Here is a 13,033-nt window from a genome sequence, read left to right on the forward strand (position 1 = left end):
TACTTTACGGAATCTTTCACTCATGATTACAAAGCAGCCATCGAACCTACGGGGGGGAAATTTATATTACAGCCGAGCTAAAAAGGGAAAAATTCTTTCATTCAAAGAGGCTCGTTGGCACAAAACGTGGGGTAATAATTCTGAAGGCTGTATGCTCGCGAAAGCCTTACCGAATGAAACAGTGGTGTTTAAAAAGCTCTAATAACTTACCCACTCTGCGCTGATTATTTTCCTACCCCCTGCCCCATGTAATGAGGCAGCAGGGGGTGAAATAAACCACCCGAAACTGCTAGGGCGGGTAAAATACTTCATTCAATTATGTAATTTTTCGAGATGTAGGCAGTTATACCGCTGAGAGCTTTCGACGAAGTTTTTGCTTTTAGTATTTTGCAACGAAGGGGTTAACCTAAATTTATATACCTACCTGTTATGTTAAATACATTAACCTACTATGAATGTAGCTTATAAGAAATAACATGGGCTTCGTAATTAAATTTGTACATTCACTTTAAGACAACGATTTCTGAAAATTAATGAAATAACTAGACGAATACACAATATATTATGAGATATAGTAGAGATATAAGTACCCAAACATTCTATTTTTTGAAGGATGTTACACCGTAATACAAAATATTGGGATTCCAAATAACATCCACATAGTGTACTTGCATGCATCAAACAGGGTATGTACACAAAATAGTGGCAAGTGGGTTGCATTCTGGTTGAGACTGTAACAAGGTTTAATTAAATCTCGAGTGTAAACTAAAACTCGTGTTAAAGAATATGTCATTTTTAATAGTTACATCTGTATCGTAATATGTATTAAAGTTTGTCGCGTAAACGAAACGCGTACTTAATTTTGGTAAATAAGTTATTAAAGTAATGTGTTAAGGGGGAGACGCATGCCAGCAGAGAACCTAGCGGAAATATACGAAGCTTGCAATTTTAGATTTTTTTTGATAATTTACAATTTCAGCTGTATTAATTAATACATATGTATCCGAAAACATTAAAAAGATTTTTTATTTTTTTTAAACTTAAAGATAAACTTACAATTGTAAAAAAATGTAATAAAATGTGAATTCGTTGCTGGGTCAAATCTTAATATTGCATTATATTTAATGGTCATAATTATCATTAAAATTTAGTTCATTAAGTTTTAGATTTTCTGTCGTTTAGATTTTTGACTAATTCATTGTTTTAATATTTTTTATATTTATTTTTAAAAACATCGATTATTATAAAAATATAAATGTGTATAACTTGAAATCCTTTTTATTTATATAATCTTTTAAAAATCTTTATTTAAACAGTATTTTTTATCATCCTTTCATGAGTCCAATATCTAAGAAATGTGTTGAATGGATAAATTACTAACAAAATATATACCACTCAATCTAATTTAAATTCCATACTTCAATAAACAATATTGCGTGTCCACGGTTTCATACATCTAAATATACATCTGACAACTTACAAAACTCGTGAATGACTTGCAAAAATATTTGGATAAATTAATACCTATACCTATAATTTAAATATCATCCGCAAATATGCACGTGTCATTGCTAGTCATCAAGGATGTGACGTCGAAGGACAACGGAAGTAAACTAGACATCGCGAACCTAACAAAAAAATCAGGCCTTTTAAACATTTTATGTTTATTAATACACTTTGTTTCCAACCAGTGAGAACAATATTTTAATGGAAAGATATTTTTTCCGTTATTACTAAGTTTAGATACCTATGTCTATATACAATTAATGATTCTCCTCGATTTGCCGCCTTTCGAGTAACTGCCGCTCCCAAGCGACGCTCAATCTGCCTACCCCTATGGGACGTCACTGACTGTACAATCGTGGAATACTATACGTTTTACTTTAAATCGTGGTGGGTAGCTTATCTAACGTCGATTATGGAGTCTTGACCACTGCGATTTGAAGAAATAAGAAACCTTCTGAAGTATTATATCCTTATAATATATTATATTAAAATATAATATCGCTATGAATAGATGGAGTTTTTTTTTTCATTCCACCAAATCGCTAATAATAATATATACCTTCATGCATAATATTTGAATTCGTTTACTCTCTTTAAATAAGGGAACCTCTTGTCAGGTTCTACTCAAATTCAGCTGACGCGAATTATTTTTTTTTTGGTTCATGAATTTTTCAAAGAAATATATATTTGTCACACTCAGGATCCGTATAATATTCTTCTCGTCCTCTTTGCAATTTCTTTCTATTCAAAAATTTCATTCAACCGTGTAGAGTAATGCTTCAAATATCTCGAAGATTATTTTGATAGAATATCCCTTATCTCTTATACAGTATATTATTTGTATATTTGAAAGTTATACGTCTTTATGCGCGGTTCGCCAAATATTCCAGTAGAGTGACTAATAAATAAATGAAGAATCAAAAAACCATGAACATATTGATTCTAATTCAAATTTAAAATTTATTTATTTTACATAAATGGGTGGGTTGGTTGGCTTTATGTAAATTGATCCATGTAATATCAAAATATGGTAAGTAGATACAGTGAAAAAATTCCTGAATTTTACAAAAGGAGTTAAATTATTGTGAACCACCCATATAATGAACATGACAAATTATAAATTCAAAGCATTCACGACATGACATAAAGTAAGTGTTAACAATTTTCAAAAAAAAAAAATACAGGGAATATGAGTAAAAAATACAATAATCAAATAATTAAAATAAAAGTACATGGAATCACACAGAGTGAACTTGGTTGATAAACCCTATCATACAAACTTATAAAACAACGTCCACCTAAATTCACCTAACGTAAGTGAAATATATTAATATCCGAAGTGATTTGATTAAATATAGTTAATGCCCTCCCAATTGGCGTTACTAATGGCAGGTTAGTGCTGAACCTTGGGAGAACCATTGATGTATTTTACACCAATGGGGAGAACAAACACATTGACAGCCGCACATGTTACCGTTACACTACTCCGGCCATTGCATTATAGACAACATACTTTCTTTTCTACTTTATTGTTATATCGGTTGTTATAAGGAATCAAGTCATTTGTATAATTTGTATGTATTATGGCGCATTGGCCAATCGTTGTAATGCCATAATACTCTTTTTCTAAAAAATAAATAAATTCTAACTAATAACATAGGACGAAAAGTGTGGAAAATAATATAACTACCAAATTTTAGTTCACCATTGAGTCAGATAGACTTGATCAATAAAATTTTATTCATTAATAATAAATAACAAATAAAAGTAACGGTAAATTTCCCACAATGGTCGATCGGTTACCGCGCAGCTTATAATATCGTGGGTCCCAGGTTCGAACGCCGGGTCTGACAAATTCGCATGTTCTTCTACAATGTGTTTTTGAACCAGAGTATAGACCCAATAGGTTGAGCAAGACGTGGATAACATTTATAACTCATAGAATCAAAATTATATTTTCTTTTTTAGACAATATTAACAATGTTTAAATGTAGTTTGAAGTAAAAAAAAAAATTGACATATTCGATCCAATGAAGATCATGTAAACCTCCACACAGTAAAAGTTTTGTTTTAACAGATTTTTTTACGAGAAATGAGTGTTAGCCACTTGTTTAACCTATTAGGTCCATACTTTGATACTAAGCACACCTTGAAAAACAATGCGTGCATTTACCGACAATTCATACCGGCGTGTAAGGTGCTTGGCCATCGTTTGCGTTTATTTGAAAGAAATTTTAACTTCTTTAATGCATACAGTTCTCATTTTTATTATAAGACAGAACATGGAAATATTATATGGTTTTAGGTCGAAGACACAAAGCTGTTTTATACTAGGTACTTGGCTGTATAAAAAGTGAGCTTAATGGACGGCACTCTAATCAAGTAGCTTAACCAATACATATTATATATTATAATTATGAAAAAGCTCTAAAATACATATTCTAGACAACAAGCATAGAACAACCACTATAAATGACAACATAATAAAACTTGGAAAAAGAATAATCAATCGAGCCCAAAATATGGTATTAAGTGGGAAAGTATTGATTTAAATACAGATTTACTTTTTCAACAGTGTATTTTACCTGTTCTCTTATACCATTTAGATTCTACGTTATCTATATGCAATACACCTTTACGATCAATCATAAAGATGAATTGCGTATAGATTACGTGTAATCTAAATGGTGTAAGAGGACAGGTAAAATACACAAGATAGTATTCAAATACATAATATACAATAACAATATATTGTGTTCTTGTTTAAGCACTAATTCAAATGGGAATTCGACCATCAAAAATCACGTAACGTTTACCATATTAGTTATAAATAACAGACCGTCACTCTTCTATACCAAGAATGGAGATTTATAGATGAATTTACCATGCTTGTGTGATCTATATTTACATACATTATTTTTATATAGCTAGGCATTGTTTTAAAAATCCTATATACATTATTATAATTTCTCGTTTTCATTTTCGTCACTTGACTTTTTTTTAAATGTTCATGTTATAGTTATCCAGTGATCGCGAAACATTAAAGGGATTTCATAAAATTTTAAACAACGAAATACTACCGTTATTTATGTTGACATAAGTTTTCAACAATGAATCGTCTTAGCTCGAGGAATCATTTTTGTGCTAGAGATAAGTTACTTCAGGTTGAGAGCAAACAAGAGGATGCCTGTGAAGGAATCTCGTGATATTGAGAATCCGCTGGAAGAGCTTCCTGGCTTTAGCCTTCTACACAAATATAGCGTCTGTCTGAACCAAATCTGGTTTTCTTTTATGATGCTTACATAAAAGTCCTGACTTTGCGAGTATGGTGAAATTCAAACTACGGAGCACATCGTAGTCATGTAACAGATATGCTTTGCCCAAAGTCTTTTTAGACATATGCCAGGCCAAGCCTGAAGCTATTGCGGAGATTGCTGCCTTTCCGGTTCCACAGTGACTTATTAATTAAATGACTAGTTCTGTGATTTTGTTTTATTTCGTTTTGAACAAAATATTTTACTTTTTTTTACTATCGCCATATTATGATTGTCTTATAGTGATTCCTCCATCCGCATAGCTGAAGGTATTGAATTCAAAAAAGTTAATTTTATTTATAATGACTATTATCAACTGTTAAAATTATCTCGAAGAGAAACGTAAAATCTTTTTAAAAATAGTTTCACGTTAATCACTTCGATTACTTATAAAATTCATATTAACGATTCCAATGTGGATCACAGAAAAAATAGCTTCAACACAATATAATAAGTCATGTTCTAGAAACTAAATACACATTAATAAAAGTATCATTTTTAGGCATTTAAACTGTCTTCTTATAATTTATCCATAAAGAAAAATTTGTTTGTTATGATTGAGGAATATAAATAACTAAATCAATACATATCTTATTTTAAATTAATTTCCCGTAGGCTGTAAAATGTCACGCTCATTTATTTGGGATAGGTAGCTATCTACATATTATTATATAAGTACATATTATCTTATACCAAAATACTTTCCTAAATTTGCATAAATATGTCAAATTACTGTGGTGTACTTGTTACCTTGTGACTTTTCTTGAGTCGAAATTTTGCTTCCGAATTACATATAATAATATATTTTTCGAATTTTAAAGAATTCTTGAGACGAAATATCTCGATCACAACATCTTGACGTTGCTAAAAAATGTAGATCCTTGAATTAGCATGAAATCTTTTTTTCTTATAATAAGTACGGACTGTTACCAAGTACTTCCTATTATGACATTTTTATAATTTTGGTATTTATTATTTATTTTATCCATCAATACTCAAGACTAGAATCATACAGGTAAGTCACAGTGTGTATCATATTCATTGTAATGACTGACATGAAATATGATCAGGTTACATAACCTGCCCTTTGGCTTTCGCAAATAATAATTACGGATTTGCTTTGACAGGGAAGGATCACTAAGGGTTGACGGGGGTAAAATTAACCCTTAAATATCTGAGAGGTGTTTGCCTAAGCGTGCTGAAGCCTCATTGTAACGTGGGACACGCTATCAATTATAATATAAAGACATTTTCTGATTAGAATAAAGCCTCCAGAAAGGAAGCCGTTTTGATCTAATCAGGCAGGGATAAATTTTAAAAGAAAACAACCATTGGGCAAATTGTAAGCTTTGCGAATTTCTTTCATTACTTTATTTGAAACCTTTTTTGTTTCTTTACATATTTGATATTCACATTTTTGTATCTTCGATAGCATACAATTTTCATCGCTTTAGAATATAATATACAATCTAACGACTCTTGAATTAATTGTATCATAATTAATTAAATCGAAGATTGTATTTTTTACTAAACACGATCATATAATATTTTTACATATTTTTCCACTTGGAATACGGAATATAAAGTATATGTATGTACAGAATAAATAGATATTATATACTAGCTTGATTAGAATTTTTATAATTAAAGAGATATACAACGGTCCAATCTAAGAACCCAACCATCTGCCGGCACTTTACTCCACTCTTTCACTGCTGCTCTTTGACTATCATATTATTGTAATATATAATAATGAGTCAAAATCAAACCTTTCAATCCAGCAGTTCACAAATAATCTCTCAATTGAATAATTATTTCTCGCATAATGACGTGTTTTCTCCGCAATAGACATTAAACTACCAAAATAATTAAACCATACTATCATGTGATATTCAAATAGATACCTATGTAAGAATTATTATTATTGTTGTTGTATGTGTTCGACCCTAATAGGATCATAATGGGCCTCCATAGGGTGTAAGTCTGTATTAACAGATTTTATTTTTATGAGAAATGGATGTTAGCCTTTTGCTCAACACGTTAGGTCCATACTCTGACTTCAAACACAAATTGAAAAACAATATGTAAATTTGCCAGATCCAGGATTTGAATCTGGAATCAATGAGATTATAAATCGACGCATAAGCCGCTTGGCCATCGAGAGCAATAAACAATTAACAACGATTAAAACAGTCTGTGTTCATTAATCAAATATGTATCCATATAAAATTAAACTTAGTCATTGGAAATCATACCAAATTAAAATACCAAACAGCTTTACTATAAATGGTGATCCCAACGGAAAGTTATGAACAACTACAATGACTTTTTTTGAAAAAGTTTGAAAACCAATATGCCCTACCATCTAAGCTAAATGCATCTTATCTGAAACGCCGAAAACAGAATACAGTAGGTAACAAACGTGAAAGCTATCTTATCAATTCCTTGAAGAGAAATGAGCTTGAGCTGATACTGAAAGAACAGGACACACAATGGGTAAAAAAATTGATGTCCTCATGAGAAGAAGCGATTCGCAGCTTTGCGATGAATATAATGTTCTGAAGGACATTGCACATATAGCAGGACAATGCCCTAAATATGAACAACACAGAGTACAGCAGAGTATTGCATATATATCTTTGAGAATGTCAATGAATTGGAAGATGACCTGGCGGGTGGGAAGAACAGAAGAGCTTGGCAGAATTGTAAAGTTCTTTAACAGAATTGGAGTAAGGCCCTGATCGACGTATCCTCTTCTAGATGAGAAGAAGGTGAGTTAAAACCTCAGTAAAATCATTAAAAAAAATCTTATCACTTGATATTCACCACACATTTCACATTTTCCGTAAATATTTCTTTTGTAGTGAATACCAAGTGATATATACATTTTATCAAGGTTAATTTTATTTGTTAATTATGCTAAAGTAAGTAGTTATTACGTCTAACTGTGTGTGTGCGTGTCTAGCAATAACAAAACGTCTTAAATTTTATCAAATAATACGAACTTTGTTAGGTACTCGACAAAGAATACGAAATACTAAAAATATACTAAACTTGAGTTCTTTATGGGTTCGCGTGAGAACGTGTCATAGAAGTATTTAGCAAAATAAATACCTACTGTTTTACGTTCATCAAATAGCAAAGAAAACTAAAATTGTATTACAAAAGTTTACATTCTTAATTTTGGATTATAATTTAACGATGTGGTCAACTAACTAACGCGCTGATTAAACATAAAATCAAACTGTGGGAATTTTAATTTTTGTAAATTTACTATAGCATTTTGTACATTTAAAAAAAATGTACATAGATTCATTTAACCTTAGTATGACTTCTTGTTTAATATACTCAGAAGCATATTTTCTATTAATTAGGGGGGGAATGTACTAAATAAGACTGGACGTAAGTCTACATGGAATAAACTACAGATACAATCGTACCACTCAGTATTAAATGAGTGACACACTATAATATGTATATTTTGTTGTCAAAACAAAACAATAGAGCGATAATTATCCTCAAAATTTCTTCAATCATAACTAGATCAGCGCATCTATTCTATACACAAGACTGCTTTATTTTAATAACTATACAATTAAAATGTAATTATAAAAGAATCACAATAATAAATGGTGACATGTAATGATGATTCGTGCCTTTCAGATCCAGTGATTGCTGTCATATATTTCTTTTACCACAGGAAACACTCTGCTATAAATTGCAGTTCTCAGTTCCCAATGAATACGACAAAATATTCATCAGAATCACCACCGCCTTGGGCTACAAAGAATTTTCCAGGGTTTTTGTAAGGCGGTTTCATAGCCCCTGGCCGAATTCAAATTAGCAATACCCGATGCGGGTAGAAGAATACCTAGTTTTCAATAAGGCATATTTCTCAGCCGGCACAATTTTAATTTGACTAGCATCAAGTAGAGTAGTTTGCGTGCCAAACTCCTTAAAGAAGTCTCGATAGTAAATGCAAGATATCCATAAAGGCACCTAGAGAAAAAAAATGCCATTAATATTGGCGGTCACCTTTTGCTGTTTTGTAGGTTTAATTTTCTTAAAGTTATTATATATTATTTGTATATATTATGTTATATACTATTAGTCACGCATATTTATTTTCCTCTAATGTACAATGACGATTAGAGACAACCAAATTGACTCCTGACCAAGTCGGTCCAACCAGCCGTTGGACACATTGGGCTGTCCAACCTGGTTTCCACAAAGGACAACTTTATAACGACTTATTACGTACGTGAAGATCTCTTCACATAGTTTTAGTATGTCCGTATTATTTTAACCTTTTTTTTTATAATAATATAAATATACCATTAAATTCATTTATGTGTGATAATTCTCCATGTTTGTCTATTTTATGCCACTTTTATTAAATCTCATCAATCAGTAAACTCAGCCAAAGCTCACATTGAGAGACCCAAGACTTGAATATCTGCTCCTGAGACATTATTGGGCGTAAAAACTGCTAATGATTTACACTCAAACGTAGGACGTTGTATTACGCATAATTAAGACCGACTGTGGTGCGGAGCGGGTTGGTTTGGAGGGGTCATTGTTTGTATTGTTAATCAAAAACGTTGTGAAAACACTTGAACTACGTTGTACGATACGAAATATAGAAATAATTCAAGATTAATACAAATATCATTCATGTACTTATATTTTTTTAACACTACAAGAAGCCATGAGCCATAATGACAATAGTATAGTCAATAGTGAAACATTCGTGTAGTCAGTGATATAAGTTAAACAGTCACAAGCACCCAGACATCGGAAAATTACATTAATATATTATGACATCACCAGGAATCAAACCAGGAGCCTTCGAATAAAAGGGAAGCGCCGCAAATTAATGTGTATTTTCACCGTATTGTGACTTTCTTATAATGAATATTGCTGTTTATACTGTCGATTTCAGAAGATGTATTAATCTATACATATGTATCTCATGAAAGTCATAATTAAATTGTGTATGATTATAAATTATGGCAAGAATTCGTAGTGGAGATAATCAGGCCTCAACGCTTGAGTAGGGGTACGCCAAGTTGGTTTACAAAAAACCGGAAACCGGAAACCATAACGTAACGAAAGTGAGACGTCTTTTAAAGTTTTCCTGTTCTAAGAGAAACCTTTTATGAGCTTGCTGGCGTGCCCTAAAATGTGCGTAGTTACTTTTTTGCCTTGATAAGAAGTAAGATGACGCATTTTTTTAAATCTGAGAAATGTTTCCTGGTCGTGACCAGCCGATCAACTGAGGATCGGATCGTTCTTATGAAGCTTTTATTTTTTTAGCCATATTAAATAGATATAGTGTATTAGTACAATAACAAGCTAACAACATTTATCAAAAGATAATACAGATCCCAAAACTTTCCGTAATGGGTATGTAATAACGCTCTGAACCTGCAGCAAGCAGTAGATAAAAATAGGTACCACAAAATAGCTCATACGAGTAATGCTGCGATTTCATTATGATCACGTCACGTGATGTCACATGCTGGCACGGCGATAAATTTAGTCTATGGTTTCGTTATTCCGCAGAAAATTTCGAATGATCACTATCTCTATAAATTCATTTATGGAAAGTGTCAACTCTAATTTATTGGTATTATGAATTATTTATTATTCATTATTCATGGTAATTTCAATTAATTTTAAAAGTTTAGTTTTTACGTATGCGTACGTTAAAATTACTTGCGATATTGCATCCATAGATAATATTTTGACCAATAATTTAATTGAAAATCCGTAGAGGAAAAAAAATAATAAAACAAAGATCCCGCATTTCGACGTGAGTCGAACATGTGTAGGCATGCAGAACATAATAAAAAAACGTTATTTGAGTCATGTGGTTGGTGATGAAGCGCAATACGCGTGAAGTGACTTCATTATTCTGGCCATTCTGGCAGATTTTGCTAACTGACAATGTTCGTTTAAAGGTTTAAAATGTGCTACGGCATGGGAGCATCAGTCCGATAACATTTTAAATACCAATAAAAATGACATTACATATTTTTTTTCGTAACGGCAGCTGACTGTGACAGCATGTGACAGCAGATAACGTGATGATATTGAATTCAAACATTAAATTGTAATACTGTTGTAAGCATTGTATTGACGCGTAAATGCGTATTGCTAGTAATGTAAATTTTATTCGCAATTATAATATTTTCATCTTAGATGTGGTTTTTATAATAATATAAGAAACATATTAAACGTAAGCTTTCCTTTTCTTCGATTCTCTCTTCGTTTATTTCCCATTTTCTTTTGAAGAAAATAATCCCCTTATACGGAAGTACAAGTTGACTTTTAAAGCCTTTTTCCTTCAAAGCTTATTACGAGTTATGCTCTGCACATGTATTATGTAAGAAGAAACATGGATTCCTATTTAGAAGTCCGCGAACCACCAAGAGTCGAAATATGTAGTAATAATAAAATTTAAATAGCTATCGCTAATTCTGTATGATATAATATTTTAATATATTATCTAAATGGTGTAAGAAAGTAGATTAAAAAACTGTTGTAAAATTAGCTAAACCTAACTTAACTAAACCTGACTTAACTCATTCATTTTAAACAAAATTCATACAGTTATCGTTCGTATCTGTCAAAAATACTTCGATACATTTTTAAATTTACGTAAACAGTCAATTTATTATTAAATATAAAATACTGATATTGTAAAAATAAATCATGTTCTAACCTATTTATGTATATTTTATTAATTACTACGTAATACTGAATATAAGCAAAAAACTAAACATGGTAGACTTGTAATGAAACCAAAACATTCACACCATAATAAAATTGTAGATATTATAACTGCTCGTAAAATGACAAAATGCGTCAAAAATTTTATTATTGCATCATAAGTTGGTATTCTAATATGCCAAACGATTATTAGTTAAAATGTTCTGGTTAAAAATCACAAAAATAGTACGCACTATACCTATATTATACCAAAACGCCAAAAATGGCAGTTATAAATTTAAAAGAAACAACATCAAGTGTTTTATTACAAATATTTTTCATAGTTATATTTCAAACAAATATATATTTCTTTTTTTTCATAATTAGGCCTAAACATATGAAAGGGAAGCACTGAAAGGACTTTCTGTCTTCCGGTTAGATTAACTATAAGTAACTTTGCCTTGCAATTTTCTTCTTCACACTAAACTTATACTATAAGATCGATTTGCTAATTTTCAAGTATTACTCGTAGGTATTCACATACAAAAAAATTACACTTAGTTGGAAAATTCTATAAAACCGTTTGTTTATAAACGCATACGAGTAATAAACAGTGCATATATAGTGAATATTATATAACAGTACTGGCCATTGCTTCAGTTATGAAATGGTAAATGCTATCGTACCGGTGATGGGTCTAGGACGATTCGGCTCCGGGACAACTGGACGCCACGCAATCGAATCAAATTTGATAATAAATAGGCTCTCATGAATGATAGGTACTTTTAAAATATATATTTAATATTATTATTTATATTTAAAGTATTATAATATTATTTAATACTTGGTGAGAATTTGAATATACACAATATGTAAATAATGATTTCATCATCATCAGCCTGAATCTATCCACTGCCGGATGAAGGCCTTTTCAAGTTGCTTCCACTTCTCTCGGTCCTGTGCATTGCGTTGCCACGTACTTCCGCAGAACTTTATCATTTCCTCGATCCAGCGGCCTCTAGGTCTACCTTGTGGACGTTTTGTACTTCTTGGATACCACTGGATGACTAGATTTGTCCAACGATTGTCTCTTCTTCGAGCTATGTGTCCAGCCCATCTCCATTTAAGGCTTTTAATAAACTCTATTACATCGCAAACCCTTGTCTGCTTCCTTATCCACTCATTCCTCTTTTTGTCCTTTCGCGTTATGCCCAGCATGCACCTCTCCATACCACGTTGTGCTACTCTAAGTTTCTGGATCTCTCTTTTACTTAGGGTCCATGTTTCACACGCATATGTCATCACGGGAAGCACACACTGGTTGAACACTTTGCGCTTTAGGCACAGTGGAAGGTCACTTTAGAAGATATTATTCAGGCGGCAAATAATGATTTAATTGTGCATATTTTTAAGTTCCGAGGAGAAGAGAGTTCTTTTATCTTTATATAAGCCTCAGGCATGTTAATTCTTAATAAACAATAAAAAATATTATGTTAAGA

The sequence above is a fragment of the Rhyacophila brunnea genome, unplaced genomic scaffold (genome assembly GCF_057557595.1).
Source record: "Rhyacophila brunnea isolate RB1 unplaced genomic scaffold, BYU_Rbru_1.0 scaffold_17, whole genome shotgun sequence".
Taxonomy (NCBI): domain Eukaryota; kingdom Metazoa; phylum Arthropoda; class Insecta; order Trichoptera; family Rhyacophilidae; genus Rhyacophila; species Rhyacophila brunnea.